This window comes from Thunnus albacares, chromosome 4 (genome assembly GCF_914725855.1).
Source record: "Thunnus albacares chromosome 4, fThuAlb1.1, whole genome shotgun sequence".
NCBI classification, from domain to species: domain Eukaryota; kingdom Metazoa; phylum Chordata; class Actinopteri; order Scombriformes; family Scombridae; genus Thunnus; species Thunnus albacares.
The window spans coordinates 1,971,990-1,982,791 of NC_058109.1; the positions used below are offsets into that span (position 1 = coordinate 1,971,990).

At 37.6% G+C, this 10,802-nt stretch overlaps 1 long non-coding RNA gene across 1 annotated transcript; it reads left to right on the top strand.

Annotated features, from left to right (window-relative positions):
* The first annotated feature begins 6,700 nt into the window (after positions 1-6,700).
* LOC122981381 lies at positions 6,701-9,192 on the top strand. Its single transcript, XR_006403226.1, has 3 exons — positions 6,701-6,882; positions 8,702-8,888; positions 8,974-9,192. It is a non-coding gene; the product is annotated as an uncharacterized LOC122981381 (long non-coding RNA).
* Positions 9,193-10,802: the final 1,610 nt, after the last annotated feature.

Consider the following 10,802-nt stretch of genomic DNA (forward strand, 5'->3'; position numbering starts at 1 on the left):
AATTATACAAAGGCAGAACGTCACAGCTTTAATAACTCTAACTGGCCTGAAATCATGTTTGAAATACAGTGGAAACCGCTTATATGGATCAAAAAGCTTGGGACAGAATCATTCCTATACAAATGCTGTTTAAATAATTTGCTTATAGTTATCAGTAGTCCACTTACAGTATTCATTTTGGGTCTTTTCATACATGAAAATATATGGAAAAAAACATTTTAATCTACAGTAATTCTGTTTTCTTTTTATCTTACTCCCATAATACACATATGATGTGTATTTAGCAGCTGCGGCACCATTATCAGGCATTGCAGCACCTCCGCAGGGCTGTGTGGAGGTGCAGGGTGTGGGTGTGTTTATTTGTAACTGACATGAAACAATCAGAAAATAACGTAACAACGTCCTCTCATTCACCGGCTTTCTCGCTACCACTGCTCGCTCTCATCCACTTTCTATCTCGCTCGACCACTACCTCTCTCTCTCTCTCTCGTCTTTTTTTAAAATGAGCTGTGAAGCCGTCAGCAAAGCCTAACTTTACTTTTAATGTTATCAAACGAAGAGCAATGTTAATTAATAATTTAATTTAATTTTTTTTTTTTTAATTTTAAGTTTTAATTCTTGCAAGCTTGGAATTTAGTCTTTCAAACGAGACCTATGGTTATTGTCTGTTATCTTGTGCCCTTATCACTATTATATCACTATCAGACATCATCAATAACAATCACACTACAGGAATCAGTTCATCCCTGCAAAACTGATTAAGAAGGCTGGTTTGGTTCAGGAGCCTTGACTCTCTGAAGGCTGTAACAAAGAGAAGGATGATAGCTAAACTACTGGCTAATCCTTCCCGTACCTGTATGTCTTATGTAGGTATGCCCACTCAGGTGTGCCCGCTCACAACAGTTGTATTTCTACAAATTTCTACAGGAAACACTGGGTATTAAAGCAGATTAAGAAATAGACTGAATATGTCAGCCATGGTAGCACCACAATGAAAATCTGCATGAAAATAAACACACCAAACAGACTTTTGTTTGCAGTTAACTTGTTTTAGAAACAGAATTCATGTACAAACACCCCACAGATCAAATGGAATGATCTCTAAAATTACAGATTTGCCAAGGGGCTTGGCTAGCTTTAAAAATAATTCATCTGGTCAGCAGAGTCAGTGAGGATGCTTGACTAGAGAATGTTCAGAGCATCTATCTCTTAGGCTCGCAAACAACATGCCAATGGCAGGTTGTGCTCCAAACTCCTACCAGGAACTTTGGCTATATAAATAGTAGGTAGGGCTTTGGTTAAAAAAAAAAAAAAGCCTGTAAAACCAGCTTAGCAGTACTGCTGTTATGTAAAGAGCAGTCTGGTTTCAGTCTTTCAGTGCATAGTGTTGATAGACCAAATGCAGTCAGTCTTTTGAGGTACCTTGCATGTATGGATAAAACGCATCATGTGTCTTTCAACTGCATATACCTCACTCTCTCCCCACTTATGTTTGGAGTTACCTCTGTTGTCTGTGAAGAAAAGAGAGAGGAGGGTGTCAGTATCTCATTACTCAAAGCATATTTTTCAGTCCATCCAAATCAGAGTTCACAACCTCTGGAGGCAAAGATTTCATTTAATGGCATTTGTGAATGATGACAAAACTAGTGTGCCTCATTTAAGAAGATAATGTCATGCTTGTGATTAAAAACTTTTCCAAAAATGTACAAAATTATCAAAATCTATTCATAATGTGAATATTACAGTTATGTGCTGTATAAATAAAAAAACCAAGGTGGCTTAAGGTCAAAATGTTAATATAAATCCCTCACAGCTTAATGTTGACTAGCATACTGTTTAGAACCAGGGAACAAACACTGGATAATAATACATACTCATAGATCCACTAAATACTACACCAATAACAAATACCTTACAATCTCTAAGAGATTAAGTAGTATTTTATAAAATAGGATCCTACCTGGGGTCTCTTCACTGATAACAATCTGCTCACTGACATCAGGTGCCAATTTCTGCTGAAAACAGGAAAAAATTAAAACCAATCATGACACAACTCAAATCTCATGACACATTGAGATAAAATATTCTATATTGTGAACTTGTTCAGTTTGTGGGGAAGTGGGTGGGTCCTTTCTTGACCCTCTTTCAACCACTCACACCTAACCAGGGATGTTCATCCAGGTAAAACTATGGTCACCATTATGTCACTCTATCCTAACAGGAGACATACAGACAAGAGAAGTCCCTACAGACCATGACTACTCGGGATGGATACTGCATACTCAAAGACCCCCTGAATACTACACTGAGAACAAATAACTTACAATCTCTAAGAGATAAAGTAGTATTTTATATACAGGCCCCTACCTGAGGTCTGTCACTCTCATTGATAATCTGCTCACAGACATCAGATGCCAATTTCTGCTGGAAAAACAAAAGAAAATCAAATATGATCACTGGCAATCCCACTCGCTTCCTCCTTTGTATTCAATTAGATACGGCAGCTAAAAGCAAACCAAAGGATGTATATGTGAGACTGCCGTCCTTGGCAGGTCTCATAGTTTAAGAATCTGTTATTCATCTGTCACTTGCATACAGCCAGTGACTAAAGTATTGTGGCAGTGAAGCAAAATATGTTCTGCCAGTGTAAACACCTCAAGTGTGTGTTGCAGATGAAAATATCAATTTAAGACCAAAGATTGCAACACTGGATGGTGTCTTTCAACGCCAACACATGCTGCAATTTTTCCTTGATTCTGTCTCTTCTCATCTAATTCCTTCACTCACTCTGAAAATATAAAAAGCCATCCTTTTAAAATCTGAGTGAGCATAAAGAACTTTAACTTGTATGGTGTTAATTACAGTAATTGTGGACAAACAACACAGTGGGAATGCATCAGCAGTAAAGCTAGCCAAACTATCAAGCTAACGTTACATTTTAACAGACAGTTGAAACACCACTAATGTCAATTTAAAAAACTTTAGCTCCACGTTTTGCTAGCTACTTACTTTGTGGTACTTTGTCTGACATTATTATTTAATGCCGCACATGTTAATGTCATATATGCTAACCTGAACTCTGATCCCTCTGTCTCAAAAAAGCAGCTCCAGTCTGCCATGCTAGCTTTAGCATGGAGGGTTTGTTTGTTTTAAACACCCATGTAGCACGGGTGAGTGGTGGATTGTTGGTCATTCTTTGTTAACAGTAACAGCTGTCTCCGTGTCTCATAAGAGGATACATTTTTTGGGGCTAACTTATGACAGCAGCAGCTCTGACATCAGTATATAAAAGAATTTTGCTTTTAGTTTTATGTCAGCCAAAGAAGGACGCTTAGCTAGCTGTCTCTGGCTAAATTTAGCTTTTCTCAGGTCAGACTGTCTAGCTAACAAAGTGTTGTGTACTTTGTTGAAACTGTTCTGAGATTGGCTGAAACACCAGGAAAGGCTAACATGATAGTACACACCTGCCTGCAACCGACCCACTTTATTCATAGTTTATTCATAGAGTCTGTTTTTATGGTGAACATTACACTTAGCGGATGACAGCAGCTGTAAGCTTGTGGTGAACAGATATTTAATTCAGGTCACCACTGTTTTAATGGGTTGTGTTTTCAGTGGGGTGTTACGGTGAATTTAAAGGGCTCTAACGTTAGCTTTACTGTCTGCTAGGTTGAGCTTGACTCAGGTCAGTTATCTGGGTGACAGCTGCTGTACTTGTGTGACAACTGCCAAGACCCGAGAATGTATTCATAATTTAGGAGACTTCTAAAAAATAAAAATCATATGCATGTTTAATTTAAAACCAGCTGTGGGGTTTTCAGCAAGTAATGGTTGTAGGTAAGTGTGTTCATTTTTGTAAACCTATGCTAACTGACTGTGGAATTTGACGTTTTTGTTTATCATGCATTTGTTTATTCTCCAAACACAAATCTCAGGTCAAGTGGTGGAAAAGGGACCTAGATGGCCAGAGGGTAACTGGGAATATAAGAAAGAAAAAAGTATCATCTGCTGACATTGTCCTTTTTTATAAATTTATGTCAATCTTTATATTACACCTGGGTTAAAATATTGTTGGCCTATACTGTTAATATGTACCACCTTGTAATTATAATACATTATGTTAACAAAGGTTTTAGAGAGACAGAATGAATATAACTCAACAAAGTAATGCAGGTTCTACCAAGTTTGGCCAGCTCTGTTACCAAATCATTAAAAATATCTTCCTTTTTGTTTAAACAACATTGAATAGCTATTTTTAATCCTGCCTGGTAGTGCTTCTTAAGTCTTTCAATGTGAAAAAATCTAACAATAGTTCAACAATTACCTCAGTGTCCACCACGTACCTGCATGCTGATTAAAGTAGTTTTTACATTTTTTTTACATTTCAAGTATTACTCACTTTTGTTTAAGTTAATGATTTGCCAAGTAACTATGTCCTAATGTCTCCTAATGCACTAATATGCCTTACTGCCACCATAACAAGATTCCCTTTCTTTTTGAAGATTTTACTTCAAGGCTGGAGGAGCTTTTACAGAAGGAAGACAATCCTGATGGCCAGCAGCCACCGCTGCATAGTTGGAGCAAAAGGCAGAGGAAGTTCAGCAATGCTGGCAACAGTCAAGACGGCAAAAATCTTGACAGTCTGCTGGCAGCCCAGAGCACCACAGATAGATGTTGTAGTCACTGCCACTCAGAAAAAGCTGTCATCTGTTGCCAGGAATGTATGCCTGTGGAGTGGTTTTGTGCAGAATGCGACTGTACCATCCAGAAGCAGCACATACTACCCAACAGGCAAACCATTATTAATGGTTTCCATAAGTACATTCAACAATCTCAGTCAGTGACTCTTATGGATGGGAAGTACAGCATCTGTGAACAGGGTATACAAGTGTTTTTCTTTAAATTTGTTATCCATAATACTTTCTTGTGATGCAGATCTTCACTCACTGTCATTATGTTTTGCATAAATGGTGTGTAAACTGAGTATATTCTAATAATACCTTTACATATGACTTTGGCTATTCATTTTTAACTTCTCTTTTATGTTTTTGCTGCTTTCAGGCCGTTATGATCTTCATGTGCCACAAGTTACAGTACAAGCAGTCACTGAAGGAGTCAGAGGACACCTGATGTGGCTGATTTGAACAAGAACTACTAGATGAGAACTAGTCTGCATGTTCTGAACCATAGAAGTAAGCTTATCAAATACCGCAATGACGTGTGCCCTGGTGGCATAAGGGGTTGCAGGGAACTTCTGTCATTTTCCATCTCTCTCTTTTTACCTCGTGAGGCCACAAGATTCATGAGATCACGACATCAAGAGATAACTCGAGAATCCATCTTGTCAGTCTTCAAGTTATGCACTGGTGTCTGATTTGTATCAGCGTTGCGAATCCAGCTGCCTCGCAAGGTAAGACGGTGATAGATGGTGATGGACGGACTGTTCATCCAATCACCTGCCAAGTATTTCCTGCCCTTTTCCAAACAGTTTCCATGGACGACTTCTCAAATGTGCTCTGTGTCGTTTCTCATTTTTATGTAAGATATACAAATGTCTAATAATGTCAAAGTGCCCAAGAATACTTTTAAATATCACAATAAGAATAATTATAAATAACAATGTAGAGGTTTCAGTTTCAGTTTGAAGTATTGTTTTCAAAGTTTAACAGAAACCTTCTGTTTGGTTTCTGAAGGAGGAAGACTCACAGCTCTAAGATTCTAAGGTATTTCCCTAAGGAGGGATAACGATTGGCCAGTTGTTAAAGACGATGAGCAAACCAAAAACCAAAAAAAAACAAAAATCTGAATCGATAGGTAGAATATTGATCACTCTGTGTCAGTCTATATTTTGCCAGACCAGTGGAAACCAGGTTGGATGAAGAGGGTTTGGAAATAACTGTTTGTAGGTATGGATTTCTTCTGAAGGACATCTTTTTGTTTGTTTCTTTTTCTTTAATGTTTTTCTTTTTTTAATATGCATGTTAAATCCTTCTATATAACCTAGTTTTTAATGTTCAGTATGTTAAATGATGATTTATTTCATCCTTGAAGGTCTAAACAGGTTTCAGGGCCAAATCTTTGCTTATCTGATGTTCTTTCAAAAAGAGTTCATTGCCTCCATGGATGTGACCTGTCGGTACTTTTCATATCTTGTAAAAGTGACTGACGTGCTACATCATCTGGATCCTTTCAAGGAAATGAAACTGTGCTCATCTGAGATGCATCATAAAGCAAACAACACAAAATGTGAGGTGATGTCTTTCAGAGTGTTCATTCTTTTCAAAATGGTAATTGCAAAAGTTGTAGAAAACAAACATTACGTCTTAACCAATAGAGTGAAACAGCCTAGATATAAACTTTCCATTAAAAAAAACAAAACTTTGATCTGTATTATACATTATATACACAATGTTGCATAACAATACAAAATCCTTAGGAATGCAGAACTCTGACTGCCATATCTAGCACATTCCTGTACAACGCCATGCTTATTGCATATTTTACATATATTTATTTATGTTTTCTAAAAATCTTATCTTCTCATTATTTTCCACACCAGCAGACTGGTGTATACAGTGCATTTCACACACATTAAATTACTTTTGTTATTTGTATGTGACAAGCAAACATTATCATCCAATCAGAAACAAATACTTTAGGTGACCATGGTATAAATGCAATAGGTAATAATGTGTATACATGTTATCACTAAGTTGACAGAACTGAATATTTCCTTGTTAACCAGCTCTGCATCTCCCTGCATATCATGTTGAGAGCAAGGAACCAAGGAGGTTTAAGCACCACTATTGGTGAAGAAGTCGAGCAAGTAAACAGTTTTCTTTCAAGATACTGCTGTGACCACCAAATACATGGCCAAGTCAGGTTTGTAAGTACATTCCTATTAGAGTTTTAGCTTTATAAGTCCATATAATTGTTTCTTCACTGTAGAAATGATCATAAGATGGCACTTCTGCAATCTGGGCACCTTTTGAGCCATAACTAGTAGTAAATTCTACAGTCACCTATTGTAGGTGACCTGCTGAGGAAAAACCTGCCACACAACTTGTATTAACTTTCTGATATGTACACATACCCTGCTAGCATTCAGTTTGATGTGTTTATTTATTTTATACTAAACAGTAAGAACAGACATGTTAACTCTCCCTGCCATGGGCTCCATGGAGCCTTGTCTTCAAGATACAATAAGGTTTGTATAGATTTTCTATCAAACCGTTAGATGCTATATGCATCGATCTTACTGAAACTGAAATGTTGTCATTTTTGGTTGTGATCAACCTCAGTGGCAGCTGCGTCTCAGGAGGTTGAGTGGATTGTCCACTAATCACAGGCATCTATGGTAGCAAGTATGATGAGTTTGTATTAGGGGTGTGCCCAAATACAAATACGTTATTCAGCAAAGCACAGATAATGGGGTTTCTTAGGAATATTTGTTTCATACAAATATTTTTAAAATTATTTGTTTTCGGGAAGAAAAAAAAAAGTCAAATACCAGAGTGCAGGTTGGTTACATCGCTATCTCAGTGTCTCTCCTCTGCTCCGCTGTGACGTCTATCAGCAGGTCTCAATGAGGGGAGTCACATCCACCTGCTACATGACGCACATTTCCTAATTTGGACATCACTCTTGGAGTGCTCCCATTCCTACTGACACTTTAATTTTCTAAAATGAAAAGCATAATAAAAACAAAAACAGGATTTTTAAGCCTCTTTCCACTTTGAATCGAATACAAATACAAATAATTTTGCTGCCTCAACAAACACAGATACAAATACAAATACTGGGCTCTCTGCACATCCCTAGTTTGTATTAAAGGTTAAATGAGAGACATGTAAAGTGCTACATACAAGTCTATATAGATGTGGTATATTTACACTGATCAACCACAACATTAAAACCACTGACAGGTGAAGTGAATGACATTGATTATCTCGTTACACTGGCACCTGTAAAGGGTTGGTTAAATCAGGCAGCAGATGAACAGTCAGTTATTGAAATTAATGTGTTGGAAGCAGGAAAAATGGAAAAAGGATCTGAGCGACTTTGACAAGGGCCACATTGTGATGGCTAGACAACCGGGTCAGAGCATCTCCAAACGGCAGATCTTATGCCGTGTTACCAAAGTGGTCCAAAGGAGCACAACCGGTGAACCGGCACCCAAGACTCACTGGTACGCATGGAGCATCTGATCCGAGTCCACAGAAGAGCTACTGTACCACAAATTGCTGAAAAAGTAAATGCTGGCTATGATAGAAAGCTGTCAGAACACATTAAACAACAACATTAAAACCACCTATTAGGTAGATGGTTTAATATTGTGGCTAATTAGTGTACATCGGAAGATTGTTGTCAGATTGAAACTGTGTCTGCTTGAAGTATTTGCAAAGCACAGATGTCTGAATGTCTGAACAGTGCAAATCCACAACATCAAGAAACCAAAAGCTCTATTTAGTTTAGTTTAGACTAGTTTATATCAGCTTTTGATGAGCTAACAAAACCTGGATTTGTTCCAGTGCAAGTCACAGTGTAATAGAAACATGTTTTTTTTATGCATTTCAATTGGAAATCCTGAGAAACACTATCTGTATCGGCAGAATATATGATATGTTGAACACAACTCACATGTTTCATTTGACATATTCTGAAAAGGAATCAATTTGTATAATAATCTCTTTATTTTTAGATCGTAGTAAAAAGCAGTAGATCATCATTCACAAGATCTCCCAGCTAAAGAAACGGCTACTTCAGGAGATTTGGGAGATACAATCAGTTGCCTGATGGTATCTCTGTAGACGTGGATTCAGTTGTGCAGAAACTCTCCAGAAACTCTGAAGACAGGATGATATGACCACGGCAGGAGCAGAGTACAGGTATTTCTCTACTAGCTGTCATTGTTGTCAGATGTAGTTACTCTGAGTAATTTATAATTTTGTGTTATCTGTAATGTCTTTACAGATGGTGTTCACATTCTCACTAAAAAAAAGAGGCTTTTCAACCAGCAGATGCTGCTTTCCAGATTAATAGAGGAAAAAGCAGATCATCTTAAAGGAAATGATGCAGCAAAATCTCTACATCAGGGAAAAGATCCACTCAATGATGATGAAGTTTAACTCTGCTCTAATATACACTTTTATATTGTCATATGTACTGTCTGTATAATGTAAAAAGTATCAAGTAGGGGTGTGCCTGAATACAAATACGTTATTCGGCAAAGCACAGTGTTTTGTTTTGTTTTTTTACGAATATTTGTTTCATACAAATATTTTAAAAATTCTTCGTTTTCGGGAAGAAAGAAAAAATCATGTTAAATACCAGCGCACAGGTCGGTTACATCACTATCTCAGTGTCTCTCCTCTGCTCCGCTGTTACGTCTATCAGCAGGTCTCAGTGAGGGGAGTCACATCCACCTGCTACATGACGCACATTTCCTAATTTGGACATCAGTCCTGGAGTTTAAGGTGTTCCCCAGAGATAAAGCTGAACTTAAGACACAATTGAAGTGCTCCCAAGGGAACACTTCATGAACACTTATTGTAACTCTTTAATTTTCTAAAACTAAAAGCGTAATAAAAACAAAAACAGGATTTTTAAGCCTCTTTCCACTTTTATTTGAATACAAATACAAATACAAATAATTTTGCTGCCTCAACAAATACAGATACAAATACAAATACTGGGCTCTCTGCACATCCCTAGTATCAAGATGGTTATATTTTTAACCATCACTCGTCCAGAGTTGGACGAGTGATGGTTAAAAATACTGTACATTCACAACATAACACTATTTCTGTTAAAACTGGGTTTAATCACATGATTGACAGACTTTGGTTGACATGATAGGTGCTTATTTGATTCATTTGAGAATTATTAAAGCATTCAAAGCAAAAAAAAGTCATGAAAAGTCACTTTGAAGTTGCTGTGAATGAGTCATAATCTTGTAATTATGATGATAACTCTGATATGACATGATATTATAGCATATATTAAAGTAAAGTTACTCCAAAAACATACAAGGGCAATATAATAAACGTATGAGGCTAGTCAAATCATCTGCCTAATTGATGCAAATGAACAATCAGCTGGCACACTTGGTATTTATGAGCTGTTGTGTCCCTGTTATAAAGCTTCTGTCCCTCTGTCCCCTTATTTGTAATGATGAACCCACATAGAATTGGTATCGAGTTATGCAGCATTTCAACTGAGCTTTGTTGCCTGCTTTAGCTTATGTTGTGGTTTTGCTGTATGGTTCAGTCTCAGTGTTTCCAGCAGCTGTTATCATCAGACAAGCTGAGATAAACCCGCTGCTTCTCTACCTGCCCAGCAGCAAACAGCAAACACACACATTTAGAGACGAGCTGAGTGCCAGATATGTTTTCAGAAGTTGGTAGAGACTAAAAGAGTGTGAACACCAACTCCAAATGATCATGTTGCTTTTGTAAGTTGCTGGATGTGGAAATTGGTGACTGTTTGTTAGCATTTTTCACCATATTAACCGTCATAGATACAGCATGTTAATGTTGTGTTTACATCATTTACGGTGCTGTAAGTGTTAAATGTTTCCCGCCTATGTTTAGGTTGTCTGACCGGGTGTCAGAGTGTCAGGTGTCTGTCTGCTGAAGAAGCGACCTGAAGACCTCAGAGGACAGAAAAATACTGTGTTAAAGTGCTGCAGAGAGGAAGAGAGGGAAACAGAGTAAGAAAGGGACTGGCTGCATGACAGCAGCTCTGATACTGAAGAGGACGATGATGATGATGATGATGATGATGATGGTGCTGGTAGCCTA